The 17,652-nt window shown below is 42.2% G+C and overlaps 1 protein-coding gene across 15 annotated transcripts in view; it reads right to left on the bottom strand.

Moving 5' to 3' along the window:
- Positions 1 to 17,652, bottom strand: part of TMEM200A (transmembrane protein 200A) — a 245,515-nt gene that overhangs the window by 90,444 nt on the left and 137,419 nt on the right. For 9 of the 15 annotated variants that reach the window (XR_003855513.1, XM_029594548.1, XM_029594556.1 and 6 more), the window contains one exon: positions 377 to 427. The exons of the other annotated variants lie outside the window; for them this stretch is intronic. The gene's annotated coding sequence lies outside the window, so the exon portion shown is untranslated. The remainder of the gene's footprint in view (positions 1 to 376; positions 428 to 17,652) is intronic. 15 annotated transcript variants of the gene reach the window in all.

The following is a 17,652-nucleotide window of genomic DNA, read 5'->3' as shown; positions in this document are numbered from 1 at the left end:
GTTAGAAGTTTGAATTTGGTGAAACATAAGCTCTGAGAACTAAATCCATGTCAGTGTTGTTGGATGAGGCCACCCACACATTAAGGCTAATTCAGGCCTGCCTATCAATGGAGAATGCCACCTGCTCTGCCTCTTTATGCAACTGAATTTTAGCCACGTAATGACTTACCAGGGTAAAATTTTGCCAGGGAGATGGGTGGGAAATTCAAATCTCAGAGTTTATCTTGGTAGCTCCAAAAGTTACTTGACAAACCCTTTGAATATTGACTTCCATGTTAATATGTTATTGAATTACTGGCAGAAAATGTTAGAAGGAGGCAGAAGACAGTATACGTCACTAATGGAGGCCATACTAAACAAAATATATTATTTTTACCTTTTCAAGGGCCAGAAAAATTAAAGAAGCTGCATCCATTTAATAGCATGTCTGAAAGAAAATAATAAACATGAAATAGGAAAATGGAAAACAGGAAAACAGGAAATAGGAAGTATAAGTCACATGTAAGAAGGAATTCTAGAATATTCAACAAGCAATTAGCTAAAGAATCCACTAGATGCCACCGTCCCTTATGAGTTGGATTACAGATAATGGTGTGTACTGTACAATCACAGTTACCAGCTAATTGAAGAGTCATTTAAAACTGAATGTTCTAAGAGCATTTAGCCATTTCTTTTTGGCATAGCCATCAAGAAACTCAGACCGGTTGGAACTGTGAGGAGATTCTCTGTTTTGGCACTCATTGTAATCCCAGTTTTTAAACTTATCGAGAGTGAACAAGCTATAAATGAGCATAAAACTGAATATCACCAGACCCTGCCACATAGGGAGGTTCTGGAAAGCATATATTTTACTTATAGGTTTTTAAGAGTATCCAAACTTACCAATAAGAAAAATGTTACGATTATTAGTGATCAATCTATAAATTCTACCTTCTGAAATTCCGAATAGCAATTACTACATTACAAATATTATTTAATTGAGAAAACATAAGCATTGGTAGTTTAAAATAGAGAATATTCATATATTGAAATTTACAATCTAGTGGACTTTTTTTTATAAAAAATAACAGATTGCTAAAAGTTGTTCTAGGATTCCATATTAAAATCATGTGCAATTAATTTTTTACCTAAAACAAATTTTTGACTGACAGTTTCTATGACTGGAAGGTGAGACATTAATTATTAGTTGTACCACAGCAGTAATTGTCAAGCAGCATACAGGTTTAGGTGGGAATTTATTTATTTATTTATTTATAACTTTTATATACCGAGGTTCAATTAACAAGATTAATTATCACTTCGGTTTACATTACAACCAGCAAAATAACATAGACAAAGTCTTGTTTTACAATGAACAGGGAATAATAACCTGGATAAAACAAAGAACAGGGAAGAAATAACCTGGAAAACATAAAATGGGTGAAGCAAGTATAGAGAATAGGGTTTGTATAACTTGGGAATGGTCTTCCAGTCAATGTACATGTTGATCAATAATATGTACGTCATGTTATAAACCATTGCAATCTTTTATTTGGAATGACAGTATATAAAATGGCTAAATAAATAAAATACATATAAGCAGAAAGACAGTAGGAAGTGGTAATGATTATTTGTAATTAACTCTTAAGCTTGGGATTAACTGCCAGCTTTCACCACCCATATAAATCTTCTATAACAATATAGAAGCTATAAGTAGAGACTGCAAACTCATGTTAAGTGTATGTTCAAGTAACCATAAGCAGAAAGGCAATCATTCTCTCTTATCACTGAGCTGGCAAATTCATTTTTATTCTGAATTAAAGAAAAAACAATAGAATGTCATTCATTTGCCTCTGGAATATTGCTTGTGGAAGCAAATATTATATATGTGAACTGGGCCACCAATAACACTGAGGAAATATTCTACCGCAGGTGCACTGAGAAATTAGTGATATGTTTTATATCAAATATTCTATTTTTCATGAACTTCACAGTATAAGAAGAGATGTTCTTCTATTAAACTGTATCAGAACATGAGAAAATCATAGCATATATTATTTGTGATAATTGTGGGTGGATCCTTGGGCCGGTGGCAGATGATCATGCCCACGGGGAAGATCCCGAGAGGTACCACCGGTCAGGCTCAGAGTTGGAAGACAGACACACACAGTTCTTTTATTAAACAGTATATTGAACTACCAGAGGTGGCAGTAGTGAGCTGGAAGAGCCTGGCTGGGCTGTAGTCCCTCAGGCACTGGAACAGCGATCCCAGGCTGGCTGAGCTGTAGAGAAACTGAGGTAGTGAGTAGGCAGAGTATGCAGAGTTCAGGAACAGAACCTTGATGGTAACACTCACACAATAGTCCCTTGGAACAGCCCAGGAGATGGAATGAAGTAGGCCCTTGAGGAGCGAGTATCTGGTTCCAGGGAAAGCTCTGAGAGAGAGATGTAAACTCACTGGTGTTGTAGGCAGCGGTGACTTCCTGGCAGAAGTTATATTCAGTAGCAGGTCCGGGAACGTGGGCCCTCGATGAGCAAATACTGGTTCCAAACTGCGACCTGAAAAGCAAGAGAGAGAGCGAGGCCCCCGAGGAGCGGGTACCCCTGGTAAAGTCCGAGGAGGCAGAGTAGCAAGGTAAGCAGAGAGCGAATCCCATCCGCAGTGATACCTGGAGGCAGCTAGGTAGGAAATCCTTTGCTAACTCGATTAGCTAGCAAAACAAGAGATCTTAAATATCTGGCAAAGATGACGTCATCTCAGGGGGACGCCCCTGAGGTTCGCGCCACAGCTGGTACTTGAGTCGGGGCCGTGCCGAGCGCGCGCCCTTAGGCCTCAGGAGAACATGGCGGAATGCAGCGTCTAGCCGGTCCGGGAACGCTGGAGGAGGTCGGCAAGTTGACGCCGCGGCAGCCAAACTTACATCAACCAAAGAGGGAGTAGCCAAAGAGGTGAGGTGGGCGGAGTGGAGATGTCGGGCAGCGACGGTCGCAACAGCAGATGCCTGATGCATGGAAATAAGTTCAAGCATGGAAGAAAGGGAACCTGAAGGCTGATAAACATCCAAATCTGTTTCTTGTAGTTGTATATTGGCCTCTCTAAGCTCTGAAAGGGGTTGGACTTTTCTTCTACAATTCACATAGCTCGGTGATGACAGTAGCAGAACTGAGATCAAATTTATTTATTTACTTATTTATTTACATTCTTTTAATATACCGATACTCAAGACAAAGTCTTATCGTACCGGTTTACAGTATAACCAGGGGAAACCAATAACTAGAAGAACTAAAGAAAGTTACAATGAACAGGGATTACAATACAGGACAATTGAAAGAGGAAGAATTAGTTTAACAAAGCTCTCCTAAGAGTAAAGCGAACTAGTAAACCATTGATTAGCATGGACAATTAATTTGGTGGCTGATTTAACTGAGTGGTTCAAGCATAACAGTTCCTTTTGATAATAGTTGGGGAGTGATTTGTCAGGGGAAGACTTGAGAGAACAGCCAGGTTTTCAGTTTCTTTCTAAAGGAGAGCAGACATTGTTCCTGGCGAAGCTCTGCGGGAAGTGTGTTCCATAGCTGCGGTCCTGCGGTGGACAGTGCTCGTTTTTGGAGGGACTTGTGAATGAAGGATTTATAAGGGGGCACCTGGAGAGTTCCTTTGTGTGCGGATCTAATCGGCCTGTTGGAAGTATGGAGTTCGAGTGGGATTGTGAGTTGGAGTGAGGTATAATGATAGATGGTTTTATGGATGATGGTCAGAGTCTTGAACAGTATTCTATAGTGGATGGGAAGCCAGTGTAGGTTTTTTAGTATCGGTGTGATGTGGTCTTTACGTCGAGAATTTGTGAGGATCCTGGCTGCAGCATTTTGCAGCATCTGTAGAGGTTTAGTTGTGGAGGCGGGCAGGCCGAGCATTAGCATGTGTACATAATTTTCTGTACTTAGGGCCAGGGCAACAAGAACACTTAGACTCAGTAAAAGGTATAAAGTAAATTTTATTTGTCATTATAAGTGTTCCTGGGAGATGCTGTATACTGGGTGCCCTTTGTCTTTCAAAATAACCAGCATCTCATCTAATACAGGAAGTGAACCTTCTTTTATAGTTAAACATACAGTATTGCCGAACCTTCTAGAATTACGTGACTGCCCAAAGACTCATTTACAGAGACACATCATGCTGTTCACATGACAACCTATCCCTGAACTGCCCTGACAGGTTTTTCAGGTGTAGCTCATTTGCCATCACTTTCCAGATACTCCTTCTGTCCTGTAGATGATCTTGTCCAGTGAGGGTTCAACAGAATAGTGCCTGAAGCTACCGCTGTTGGTTTCTTCTGATCTTCCTTTGATCTTCTGTGTTGTGTAAACAGGTAGTAGGTCTGTGTTCTGAATAGACAGTAGGCCTGAATTCTGTTGCTGGTGCAAGGACTTTAATTAAAGCTGTCTTCGTTCACCTGGCTCCTGTTAGTAGAGATAGGCATCTGTGAATCACAAGCTTGTATGTTGGTTTCGTGAGAACCAAGCTTCCTTGTATTATGAGTTAAATATTGCCATTGATGCCCACCTGGCCTTTAATTATAGGCTTTGCAGAGCCTACAAGTTTCCCAGATCTTTCACCTTCTTTGAGTCTGAGATGGTCAGAAATTCACTATATTTCAGCAGTGTCAGTGTGAATCAGTCAGCGAGGAGTCTGGGACTGGCTGAATGAGCCAAAGTTCTGAACCAGAGTTCTGAATTATATCATTGTCCCTCTTGTGACACCTTCAATGGTTAAGGTGGCACACCCAAGTACCAGAGGTGAAGGCAGACCAATGAAAAGTGACTATGGCAAATGAGCTAAATATGTAAGCTAACAACTAACCTTGTGTATATGTTATCCCTCTAGATTCCCCCTTAAAGTAAATGAAACTCATAGGCAGACATGTACTCATGAATTGACAAATAATAAACACCACATGTTGCAGTAGTCGATCTTTGAAAATAGTATGGCTTGGAGAACTGAACGGTAATCATGAAAGTGCAGGAGAGGTCTTAGCTGTTTTAGAACATGTAGCTTATAGAAGCATTCCTTTGTGGTGTTGTGAATGAATATTTTGAAGTTCATTCTGGTGTCCAGAATAGCACCAAGGTCTCTCACTTGAGATGTTGATGGTAAGATTGGGTTGCAGACGAGGGGGTTGTTATCATTATGAGTGATGACGAGGATTTCAGTTTTGGAAGTATTAAGAACCAGGTTAAGACTAGAGAGTAGGCGGTTGATGGAGTGAAGGCAGCTGTTCCAGAAGTTTAGGGTGCTGGAGAGGGGGTCCGTGATGGGGATTAAGATCTGTACGTCATCAGCGTAGATAAAGTGCGTAAGGTTGAGACTTTCTAGTAGCTGGCATAGAGGTCGCAGATAGATATTAAACAGGGTAGGGGATAAAGAGGAACCCTGGGGAACTCCTTGATTAGAGAGGACGGGGTGGGATTCTTTATCATTTATTCTGACTTTGTAGTGCCGGCTGTTGAGGAAGGATTTGAACCATATGAGTGCAGATCCTGTGATACCGATTTCTGCTAGCCAGTTGATGAGGATTGAATGATTTACTGTATCGAACGCTGCTGAGATGTCGAGAAGAGCCAGAAGGTAAGATTGGCCTTTGTCAAGAGCCATCAGGATTTTGTCTGTTAATGAGAGTAAGAGTGATTTACTCTGTGAAATAATTCAGACTAATGGCGTCTGCGCTCATGTAACCTCATGCACTTGGCAAAGCACCTTCCCTTTCCCTTTGAAAAAACTTTTCGGTTGTTAAATACAGTACAGAGTTTGCATGTTCATAAAACAGTAAGAGGTCCGTATTCATCTACTGGCCAGCTAAGAAAGTTAGTTGGATAAACTTATCCAGCTAACAACTGAGATTCAGTTTCAAGGCTGTGCTGTCAAATATACCTGCCTATCTTAAAGTTTGCGGATAGGTTTATCCAGCTAAAAGCGTCATTTGTCAAAATGCATTAGGGCCCTGACGCCTGTGATAATGTCATAACACATGCGTTATTTCTCGCATTGCAAGATGTGTATGCAAATTTTGAAAGTTTAGTCAAAGGGGAAGAGTTTGGGCAGAGTTTATAAAAATGAGGGGTGTTTAATGCGTGCGATAGCATAACACACGTTACCATATGTTTTAAGACCGGAAATAACTATACCATTTTTCCTGACGTTATGCTGTGCTCTCTCTCACCAGGAGCAGCCCAAAATATGGAAAGGCCTGTCTGGGCACTTCTCAGCCTGCGATGTGAAAATATTGCATGGTATGATAAATATAACGTGTGATGCAGTAAAATACCTATGCGAGCAGGGTGCTATCGCCATCGCGAACCCCATTTTATAACAACCACATCCCATCATACCACTTCCTACTCCATATCCATTCACACCTCCATGCATACTGCCCACCTCAAACCCCCCCACCCAGGAGACCGAGCTTACACTTCAAGGGCATAGGATACACTGTACATGTAGTACGGGGACTAGTGCCAATCTAATGTGTGACCAGCAGCGGTCAAGCTATTTGGCATGTCTTGAGGCAAAAGACCAAAATATACGCCCCCAACAGGTTTACGGTGTCCAGCAACAAAGTCCAACTTTTCCAATTGCATGAGCAATGCCATCCTCTGATACCAGGCCATGATAGGCGGTTGAGCAGTCAGCTCCACCCACACCGAAAGGATGGTGCGGCAAGCCATCAAAACAGCGCAGTAGCCAAATCTATCTAGAGAAGGGCGATGAGAGTGGGTGCCATGTAGAAGAATCGCACCACCTTTTGTGACCGGTGTGCCCGTGCATTTGTCAATGACTGCCAACACTGCGGACCAGAATCCGTCCAGGGTGGAGCAGTCCATCAAGCGGTGCAAGAGGTGTCCTATCCCAGCCTCGCATTTTATACAGAGTGACAATGCTGTTCATTTCATGCGAAACCGGCACACATCATCGCAGATAGTATGGTGCAGAATGTGGAACTGTAGCTCCCTCAATCCTTGGTCCAGGATATGAGAATATGTTGTTTTGAAACAGGTTGCAAGGGTTCTGGCTGTCAACGGATATCCTAACAAGTTCGTCTAATATCCAGCTAGTACGTCCAAGTGCCGGTGGAGGCGGAAACTTGCCCAGTTTGCTCCAGCCAGCAATTTTATTTGCGAAACACGCGGTATCAAACATAAATAGTTGCAAACGAGTGTTCCAAAGTGATGATTTCAGCCGTCCAATGAAACCCCTGAAAGTAATGCCGGGCTTGTAAGTAGGCAAAGAATTGATGAGGGGAGAGCTTAAAGATGTGTAGCAAAGATTGGAATGTTCGTATGGCGTGTGCCTCCTCTTCGTACAGATGAAACAGAAAGACAATACCCTTCTGGGCCCAGTTCTTAAAGACGAGGCTACAGTCCTGCCCTGGGGGAAAATCTGCATTGCCAGTAGGAAGTAACAAGGACATCGTACCCTGCAGTCCTCGGGCGGCATGTAGCCACCACCAAGCTTTAAAGTAGGGATAAAGTAGTATCCTGGGAAAGTCCAAGGTGCGCAGTAGTGCCGGGGTGGCTTGCAGAAGGGACAGTGGCGACCGGGGGGCCGTCATAGATGCAAGAAAACCTGTTTCACAATAGACATAGGTATCGGTGAGCCACTCCCCCACAAAGTGCAACTGGCAGGCAGCATTGTATAGTCTGAAATCAGGAAGGCCCAGGCTGCCCATCTTCCTGGAACTCTCCAAGATGGCATGGTATCCAATCTCTTTTACCCATCCAAAGAAACCGGGTTAGGGCTGTTTTCAATTGTTGCAGATCCCGGGCCCTAAGCCAGTAAGGTAGCATGTAAAGGAGTTTAGGGACGATAACCATTTTTACCAAAGCACAGTGACCAAACAGTGATAACAGGAGGGAGTGCCACGCTGCAAGCTGCCATCTCAGTGAGGCCAGTGTCTCTCGAATATTCACAGCATATAAACACTTGATATCCTGGGGGACCCACTGTTTGTGAACCCCTAAAAATGTTAATAAAAATTATTAAAAAAAAAAAATATATAGCATATGTTGCGGTATCTCAAAAATTACCCTAACCATGCCCTCTTTTTTTTTTTTTTTTTTTTTATCGTGGGCATCAATCATGCGAAATTTATAGCAAAATGATTAATCTAGGATCTGGGTCCAAGTTTGAGATGGCTCTTCAGATGTCAAAATTATCCAGCTATCTTAGCCAGATAATGCTGAAAATCAAAGTTATCTGACTAACTTAACCTGATAATGGCATTCCACCCAGAATGTTCTTAACATAACTGGATAAGAAGTTATCCCAGAGGTGGTCAGACTGGCAGATTTTAAATCTCAGTGTCTGGATAAGTGTCAAATTTAGCCGGACAAACACACTGAATATGGACCTCCAATAGAGTATATGCATGCATAGGCAAAGTGTTCACAGCAAAAGTTTAAGTGATTAAAAACATAACTGAACTGATGCAAGCCAGATACATTTTTAGTAATGAATATAAATTGTGAATTTATGACTAGCTAACATGTTGCATCTCCCTCTCTCAGAAGAATGAATCACTTGTATTTTGTTTGTAAATTGATATTTTTCTTGCAGAAGAAAACAACACAAGGTGGAGCATGCAGGCTTAACATAATTAACAAGAAATAAAGCTTCCAAGTCTAATTTTTAGCATATTAAGATAAATAAGGCTTTTTTAAATTTACTGTCAAGGATTTTCTTTAAATCACAGAATTAATGTAGGAAATATGCTTCTTACTAATTTAAAATGCTAAAAATCCTTGAACTATTGGAGCTTTTAACAGATGTTAATGATTTTTATAAGTTTGCAGAGATGATAGAGACCTGTTGCGGTATGAAAAACAAAATACAGTGAGCTGATGTCCTCTTCCTTTACATGATAAAGTAACTCTTATTTATGCTAGCATTTAGACAATATGCAGGTTTAGGTGGAACACTTGTTCCAGCAGACAGAGCAGGAAATGGTGATTCACTATTAACGCTTAAAATTGGGATTTGTTGCCAGTTTTCACCACCCATGCAAATCATGTGTAACCACACAAAAGGTTTTGTGTAGCCACAGCAACCAGCATCCTAAGGGAATATGCTTATGTATCCTTAAACATAACGACAATCATTTTTCATATCACTAGACTGATGAATTCTTTTTAAATTCTGGAACACAGGAAAAAAATTTTTTATTTGTCCCTGGAATATTGTATAAAACATAGAACATGACGGCAGATGAACATCATGTGGCCAGTCCAGAGTTCCCATCCACATCTTCTGTTCAGCTCTATGGTCCCTTCTCCTGTCTCAGAGATCTTTTCTGCTTATCCCATGCTCTCTTCAATTCCAATCGTGTCCTTGTCTCCACCTCCTCCACTGGGAGGCTGTTCCATGCATCCACCACCCTGTCTGTAAAGAATTATTTATTTACATTACTCCTAACCCCTTTCACCCTTAACCCATGATCCCCTCATTCTAGAGATTCCTTTCTGTTGAAAGTGGCCCACCTCCTATGCATCGACACCTTGGCGGTATTGAAATGTCCATTCCCTCCTTTCTGGCAGGTTATAAATGATTAGATCTTTAAGTCTATCCCTGTATGCTTTATCATGAAGACCGTTGTCCATTTTAGTAGCCACCCTCTAGACCAACATCATCTGGTTTATATACTTTTGAAGGTACAGTCTCCAGAAATGTACACAGTATGCCAAATAGACACACTGTTCAGTTACTGCTGATGAAACAGTCTACCCAAGGCATACTGGGCAATTATTGACCCTTCCTTACAAGTGACTTTACCAGCTTCACTGTTGCAGAAGAGAATGGTTCCCCACATTAAATTATGTTTGAACCATGAGAAAATGATCACAGATGTATGCTGCATGTAATCAAGGTCAGCCATGAGCATTTCTCTGAACTTTTCAACTTTTTTTTTTTTATTGTTTTTGTCAATTGTTCATTTTTTTTGCTTATTAGATTGGATTGCCACACAAATTTGTCCATTATAAAATGTGCTATAATGCCTGTTTTTCATTATAACAGCTGTTTTACAATCTAGAGCATCTGTTTTTATCCACTAAATTACACAGAGGAATTTTTCTTTAGTGTGGAGTTCCCTAAATTTTGGTGATTAAAGGAAGTTGGCAGATGGAACAAATGAAACCATTAAAGGGTAGATTTTCCCAGAACTGCTGAAGGGACTGGATAATCTTCAGGTAAATATTCAGCCACAACTGAACAGATTAGGTTGTGGCTAAAAACAGGCTTAAATCTATCCAGCTAAATTTAAACCAGCTTATTACTGCATCTAGAGATAATCAGCTAAGTTAGTTGGATACCATTGAAAATGTGTGCTAGCTGGATTACTTTCATCCCCTGACCTATCCCTGCCCCTAGGACTTCCTAGATTTTGAACAGCTAAACAAGGAAGATATAATTAGAGCTCAGCACTAAGAGGCAGATTTTAGAAGCCCTACGCGTGTAAATCCAGGTGGATTTACGTGCGCCGGGCCCATTTTCAAAAGGAATGCGTGTAAGTCCCGGGGCTTGAAAAAATCGGTGGTCCGGGGGCAGGGCCAGAGGCCTCCATACAGCTGCTGGGCTGGGGGATCGTGTGCCGGCACTTGGCTGGCAGGCATAACTTCCACAATAAAGGTGCTGGGGGGCAGGACAGATAGGGGAAGGGAGGGGAAGGTGGGGGGGGGGACGGGGGACGGGGAAAGCCAGCTGGTCTCCCTGAGGGCTCAGCGCATGCAAGTTGCACTAGTGTGCACACCCTTGCGTGCGCCGACCCCTGATTTTATAACTTGCGCGCGGCTGCGCGTGCATGTTATAAAATCGGGCATACATTTGTGCGCACCAGGTAGCGTGCAGAAATGTAGGCCGCGCGTGTAACTTTTAAAATCTGCCCCTAAGAACATAAGGCTTGCCATACTGGGTCAGACCAAAGGTCCATCAAGCCCAGCATCCTGTTTTCAACAGTGGTCAAGCCAGGTCACAAGTACCTGACAGGATCCCAAATGGTAGATTCCATACTGCTGGACACAGGGACATGCAATAGAGTTCTGCAACTCTGCCTTAATAATGATTTATAGACTTTCCCCTCCAGGAACAAGTTCAAACCTTTTTTAAAAAGCAGCTACACTACCATCTTTCACCACATCCTCTGGCAATGAATTCCAGAGCTTAATTATGTGTTGAGTAAAAAAATATTTCTTTTATTAGTTCTAAATGTAGAATTTAGTAACTTCACTGAGAGTTCTTTAGTTTTTGTAATTTTTGAAAAAAAATAAACAACAGATTTACATTTGCTCATTCCACTTCACTCATTACTTTATAGACCTCTATCACATCTACCTTCAGCCGTCTCTTCTCCAGGCTGAAGAGTCCTAATCTATGTAGCCTTTCCTCATAGGGGAGCCATTCTATCCCCTTTATCATTTTGGTTGCCCTTCTCTGTAGCTTCTTGAGTGCATCATTTATCTTTTTTAAGATGCAGCAACCAGGAATGAGCACAGTACTCGAGATGCATTCTCACCATGGAGCGATACAGAGGCATTATGAGATTCTCCATTTTATTCACTATTCCCTTCCTAATAATTCCTAACATTCTGTCTGCTTTTTTAACTGCCGCAGCACACTGAGCCAATGGTTTCAATATATTATCCACCATGATGCCTAGATATTTTTCCTGGGTGATAACTCCTAACATGAAACCTAACGTTGTATAACTAAAGCATGGGTTATTTTTCCCTATATGCATCACCTTGCACTTGTCTACATTAAATTTCATCTGCCATTTGGATGCCAAATCTTCCAATCTCACAAGGTGCTCCTGCAATAATTTACCACTATCCGTTTGTGTTTTAACTACTCTAAATTATTGTTTCATCTGCAAATTTGATCACATCACTCGTCTTTCCCCTTTTCAGATACCAGGTCCAAATACAGATACCTGAGGCACTCCACTGTTTACCTCTCTCCACTGAGAAAACTGACCATTTAATCCTACTCTCTGTTTCCTGTCTTTTATCCAGTTTGCAATCCACAAAAGTACATTGCCCCCTACTCTATGACTTTTTAATTTTCTTGGATGTCTTTCATGGGGGACTTTATCAAATGTCTTCTGAAAATCCAAATACCCCACATCCACCAGCTCACCTTTATTCACATGTTTATTAACTCCTTCAAAACATGTAATTGATTTGTGTGGCAAGACTTCCCTTAGGTAAACCCATGCTGGTTGTATCCCATTAAACCATATCTATCTATATGTTCTGTGATTTTGTATTTTAGAATAGTTTCCATGATCTTTCCCCACACTGAGGTCAGGCTCACTGGTCTATAGTTTCCCTGATCAACCCTAGAGCCTTTTTTAAATATCTGGGTTACAGTGGCCACCTTCCAGTCTTCAGATACAAAAGACAATTTTAATGATAGGTTACAAATTACTAATAATAGATCTGAAATTTTATATTTGGGTAGTGGTGAGTTCGCTCCGAGGAGGGGGGGGGGGCATTTTCTAGCAGTGTGCCTCAGGAATCAGTCCATGGACCGATACGTTTCAACATTTTTGTCAGCAACATTGTGGAAGGATTGTTTTTTTCCCCAAGGATACAAAATCTGCAACTGGATAGACAGCCAAGAAAGTGTGGTAAACATTAGGAGGGATCTATCAAAGCTCGAAGAATGGTCTAGAGTCTAGCAACTAAAAAACTGCAGACATAGGCTTTTAAACTGCATAAACTCAAGGGAGAGGTACAGTGTTGGGGTGAAATTTGTTCAAGCATGAAAGAAGAGTAGGATCTAGAGACAATTGTATCTGATGATCTTAAGCTGGCCAAACAAGTGGATAAAGTGACAGCAAAAGCCAGAAAAATGCTTGGCTGCATAGGGAGAGGAATGGTCAGCACAAAAAGGGAATGGCAAAAAGGATTAGGCCTGTGGCAGACCCCCACCTGCTGAATGACTACAAGAAAAGATCTACCCTCTCCCCCCCCAAGTCAGATAGTGTCAAGGTATGAAAGGGCTACTCCTCTAATGGGAACACCATGCCAAGACCCTGAGCATGGATAGGGAGCTGCAACTAAAGCTCACCTAGGCTTGGCACTACCATAACAGGCAGATCCATCCACCTGGCAGGAAGCTCAGGTAAAAGGGTAGGACCTTGGCCAATGAAAACATGAAAAGTCAATAATAGGGAAAGGATGGTGTACCTGTCCCTGAAGTTATATGCCATGATACACCAAATCTCATCATGCCTCCCTTGATAATCCAATGGAAAGTGAGAAGTGAAGAATACAAGGCTGCAGACCTTGGGGCAGCAGGTTTATAAAGAAATAACCTCTAGGCCATAAAAATCAATGTTGGGCCACACCCCAAATATACTAACCATCTGCTGATCCCATCAGGAAGCAGCTACCAAGGCTGACTCAGCCCTTAGGGCATATCTCTTCTCAGCAGATAAGAGCAATGTATACTGAGATACAAGGGTGAGAACATTCTGAGGAAGAAGTCTGGAAATATCTCTGCTGAGAGCAAGAATACAGGAATGCTGTAAGAGCCAGCCTTATAGAAAACAGACTGCTTCTTTGCCCTGGAATCTGACTAGCAGTACAGAATGCTTACTAACTGGGCATAGGTGTCTAAAAACCCTGTAGCCCAAAATAACTTATTTTCCACCTAATAATCTCATAGCCCACGAAGTGGAAAGAAGATCTGCATGGACTTAAGAACATAAGAAATTGCCATACTGGGTCAGACCAAGGGTCCATCAAGCTCAGCATCCTGTTTCCAACAGTGGACAATCCAAGCTACAAATACTTGGCAAGTACCCAAACACTAGAAGATCCCATGCTACTGATGCCAGTTATAGCAGTGGCTATTCTCTAAGGTAACTTGATTAATAGCAGTTAATGGACTTCTCGTCCATGAACTTATCCAAACCTTTTTTAAACCCAGCTACATTAACTGCACTAACCACATCCTCTGGCAAAATTTCCAGAACTTAATTGTGCGTTGAATGAAAAAGAATTTTCTCCAATTAGTTTTAAATATGCTACTTGCTAACTTCATGGAGTGCCCCCTACTCCTTCTATTATCTAAAAGAGTAAATAACCGATTCACATCTACCCGTTCTAGACTTCTCATGATTTTAAAGACCTCTGCATATCCCCCCTCAGCCGTCTCTTCTCCAAGTTGAACAGCCCTAACTTCTTTATCCTTTCCTCATAGGGGAGATGTTCCATCCCCTTTATCATTTTGGTCACCCTTCTCTATACCTTCTCCATCACAGGTATATCTTTTTAGATATGCGGCGACCAGAATTGTACACAGTATTCAAGGTGTGGTCTCACCATGGAGCGATACAGAGGCATTATGACATTTTTCTTTTTATTCACCGTTCCCTTCCTAATAATTCCTAACCTCCTGTTTGCTTTTTTGACTGCTGCAGCACACTGAGCTGACGATTTCAATGTATTATCCACTATGACTCCTAGATCTTATTTCTGGGTGATAGCTCCTAATATGGAACCTAATATATGGACCACCTTGTCAGCGTAGGAATGCTCCCACTGACAGGGTTACCCCTGAAAGAGGAAATGACAACCCTTAAGTGATTGCAACAAGGGTGCAGGGTATTTTTTGCAAGATCCTCCATCCCCTAATACATGCAGTTATGTATATGGTGAATTGCCTGAAGGTTGCAGAGTGGTTAGAACCCTCTTCTCAGAAGAAGAGTACCACTCAGACATGACACTGATGGGCAAGACCAGTCACAAAGTGAATATGGATGCTGTGCCCAGCAGGAATTAAAAGAGGTACACCCCCTATGCAGGAGAAATCCTCATCTGTTGCAGGGACAATATTCCCAAGAAAGTCAATCCCCTCATTGAGGAGGCCCCCCAAGTCTGGGAGAGCTCCCCACGAGGCATCTCTGCTGTGCAGTAGTGCAATAGTGGAGAGAGTGCACCTGTCTGATAGGCTCTCAGATCCAGTAAGGAACAGAGAATGGCTGCCACTCAAAAGCAATTATAAAATGGAGAGTGACAACAACCCCTTCCTGGAGTGGAAAAATAAGGTGCCAAGAGGGAACCTATCAGGGTCATTTCTTGAAAGCCAAAAGCCAAATCTCCCATCCTAGAAGGGGAGGAAGAGTACAACAGTAAACAGGTTATCTCTGATCCCGGAAACCCCCTACTCTCTGTATGAAAGTGGGACACAGTCGCAGACCTATGAGGCTCCATTGGCGACATAACTAGTTATTGATGGCCACCTAATTGGCCACCATGGTAACCAGGCACGGGGCACCAGTGAAAGCGATCCAGTCAACCCCTGTTGCTTTTCCCCCTTTAGCTCCCCCTTTAGGGGAACTGCAAGGACTTATATTGGTTCATGCAGATGGAGGCCCCGGCTGGAGCAACAAATCTGCAACTGACTATGCCCTGGATGCTTCTCTATGAAGGATAACTTGAGCATAAGCTCACATGGGAGGGGCCTGTCCCATCCCCATGGGAAGAAGTATGCAAACATTACCACCTCAATATCCACCCAGAATGCAAAGTGAATAGGAGTGCATTTTTACAACTACATCCCAGTGCATCGGCAAGTGTGATGCACAAGCCTGTGATGTCTTCCAAGATGAAACACACCAGAGGGCACCAAGAAACAGTTGTGCTTCTGCGCTTAACATCTGCCTTGCAACTGCAGTGCCATGCATCTGTGCAGTGGTATTCTAAAGTGCTGACAGCGACGTGTATACATGTGAGATTGCATGGCCCATGGACATAGTAGTTTCATGCTATGGCTTGGACCAGCCATAAAACTCTGTGCACTGCGCAAGAGCAAACTCTGGAGAAGTGTGCAGGGGTGCCAAACCCAACTGTGCCACATAGTGCCCCATGGTTCCAGACACATAATTACACTAGATGATGTCCATGGCAACATCCATTGATGGACCCCCAATTGCAATGGCATCAAGGGTGCCCATGGTGTGCAATGGCCTCGATGGTACCCACAGCATTCGGCAATGCCCATGGCACTTGCTCAATAGTGTCAAAATCATCCACTATATGTAGATAGTGAAAGGAGGAAGAGCAGAAGTGAAATACTGAAGTGAAAAAGAGGAAAATGTACAGCAGGCCTCCCCAAACCTTTCAAAAGAAGGGCCACATATGCCATTTCAGATCACTGAGAGGGCTGGAAATTTGCTGAGCAGGGAGAGGGAGTAGTATGTCTGGCACTTTGTATGATTTGAAATGCTTGAAAAGGGAAGGCTCAGGGTTCAATTAATTAATTAATTAGTTAGTTAATTAATTAATTAAAAATGTATAGATCGCTTTATCCAAAGTCATAAGTGGTTTGCAATCAAACTATGCATAGTAATAAAAAAAAAAAACATAAAAAGAAAACACAAACTATACACGACCTGCAGTTATACCACATAAATAGCATCAGTTTAAACCAAATGCATCCTTAAATAAGAAGGTTTTCAGATGCTTCTTAAAGGTTTTGCAGCACACCTCTTTCTAAAACATATCAGGGAGTAGATTCCACAGGGTTCATCCTCCGATTGCAAAAAATGTGCAAGCTACACCATGCAAAGGCCTGGGTTGGAGGCCTGGTCTCAATGCCAAGGCATGGGCCTTGGCTTAGCCCAATGTCTGGTTCTGATGCCTGGGTCTCAGCCTAGACCGAGGATCAGGCCCAGGCCCAATGCATCTCCATGGCCTCGGCCTAGGCCCAGATCCAGGCCTTTGGCCTAGGCCCTTGCCAAGGCCAGAAGGCCAGAGACCAGGCCACATTAATACTCTTCTTTCTTCTCTTCTTAAAATGATGTTGTCCACTGGGGATGGGCTGGAGAACTTAACTCCGGTGCCTTCCTCCTCAGCAGAGGGTCCTATTTTGATGTAAGGCAGTTCATACTGTACAGAATGAAAAACAAAAGGCAGAAATACTAACAAATTCTTCTGTTTAGTGTTCACCAAAGAAAGGATTGGAGAACCATTGGACCATGGATCGATGGCAGGATACATATGGTAGAAGAATACATATGGTAGAAGAATACATATGGTAGAAGAATACATACATGTACATGACAGCCAGTTTGTTTGAACTAGCAAAACTGAAAGTAAACAAGTGAATAGGGCCAGGTGGGATATATCTTTGATATTATAGGAGCTGAGAGAGGTTTTTGCAGCAAAACCAGTTATGTTGTATGACTCTTAAACAGGAGTGATGCCAGATGATTACAGAAGTACAGCTGTTGTTCCTCTTCATAAAAGTACAAATGGGGAGGAGGTAACTACAGGTCAGTTAGTCTGACATCAGTGATTAATACATTAATGGAGTTCTTACTAAAGGAATGTAGAGTATTTTGAATTCAGTTGGCTGCATAATCAAAGGCAAATCTTATTTATTTCCATTTCATTTTATTACACACCCTATCAAATACATTCCAAGGAATGTTACAATTCCACAATGTAGGCCGGATTTTCAAAAGGGTACGAGCGTAAAGCCCCAGGATGCATGTAAGTCCCGGGCTTGCAAAAAGGGGCGGGGAGGGGTCAGAGGCTCCCAGCACAGTGGCCATTTGCTGGGGATCACATGCGGGCCGGCGCATCACAGTGGATAACGCATTGAAATCATCG

Source organism: Rhinatrema bivittatum, chromosome 3, assembly GCF_901001135.1.
Source record: "Rhinatrema bivittatum chromosome 3, aRhiBiv1.1, whole genome shotgun sequence".
NCBI classification, from domain to species: Eukaryota; Metazoa; Chordata; class Amphibia; order Gymnophiona; family Rhinatrematidae; genus Rhinatrema; species Rhinatrema bivittatum.
Note: the sequence above shows the minus strand (reverse complement) of the source record. Positions and strands in the feature narration are given on the sequence as shown.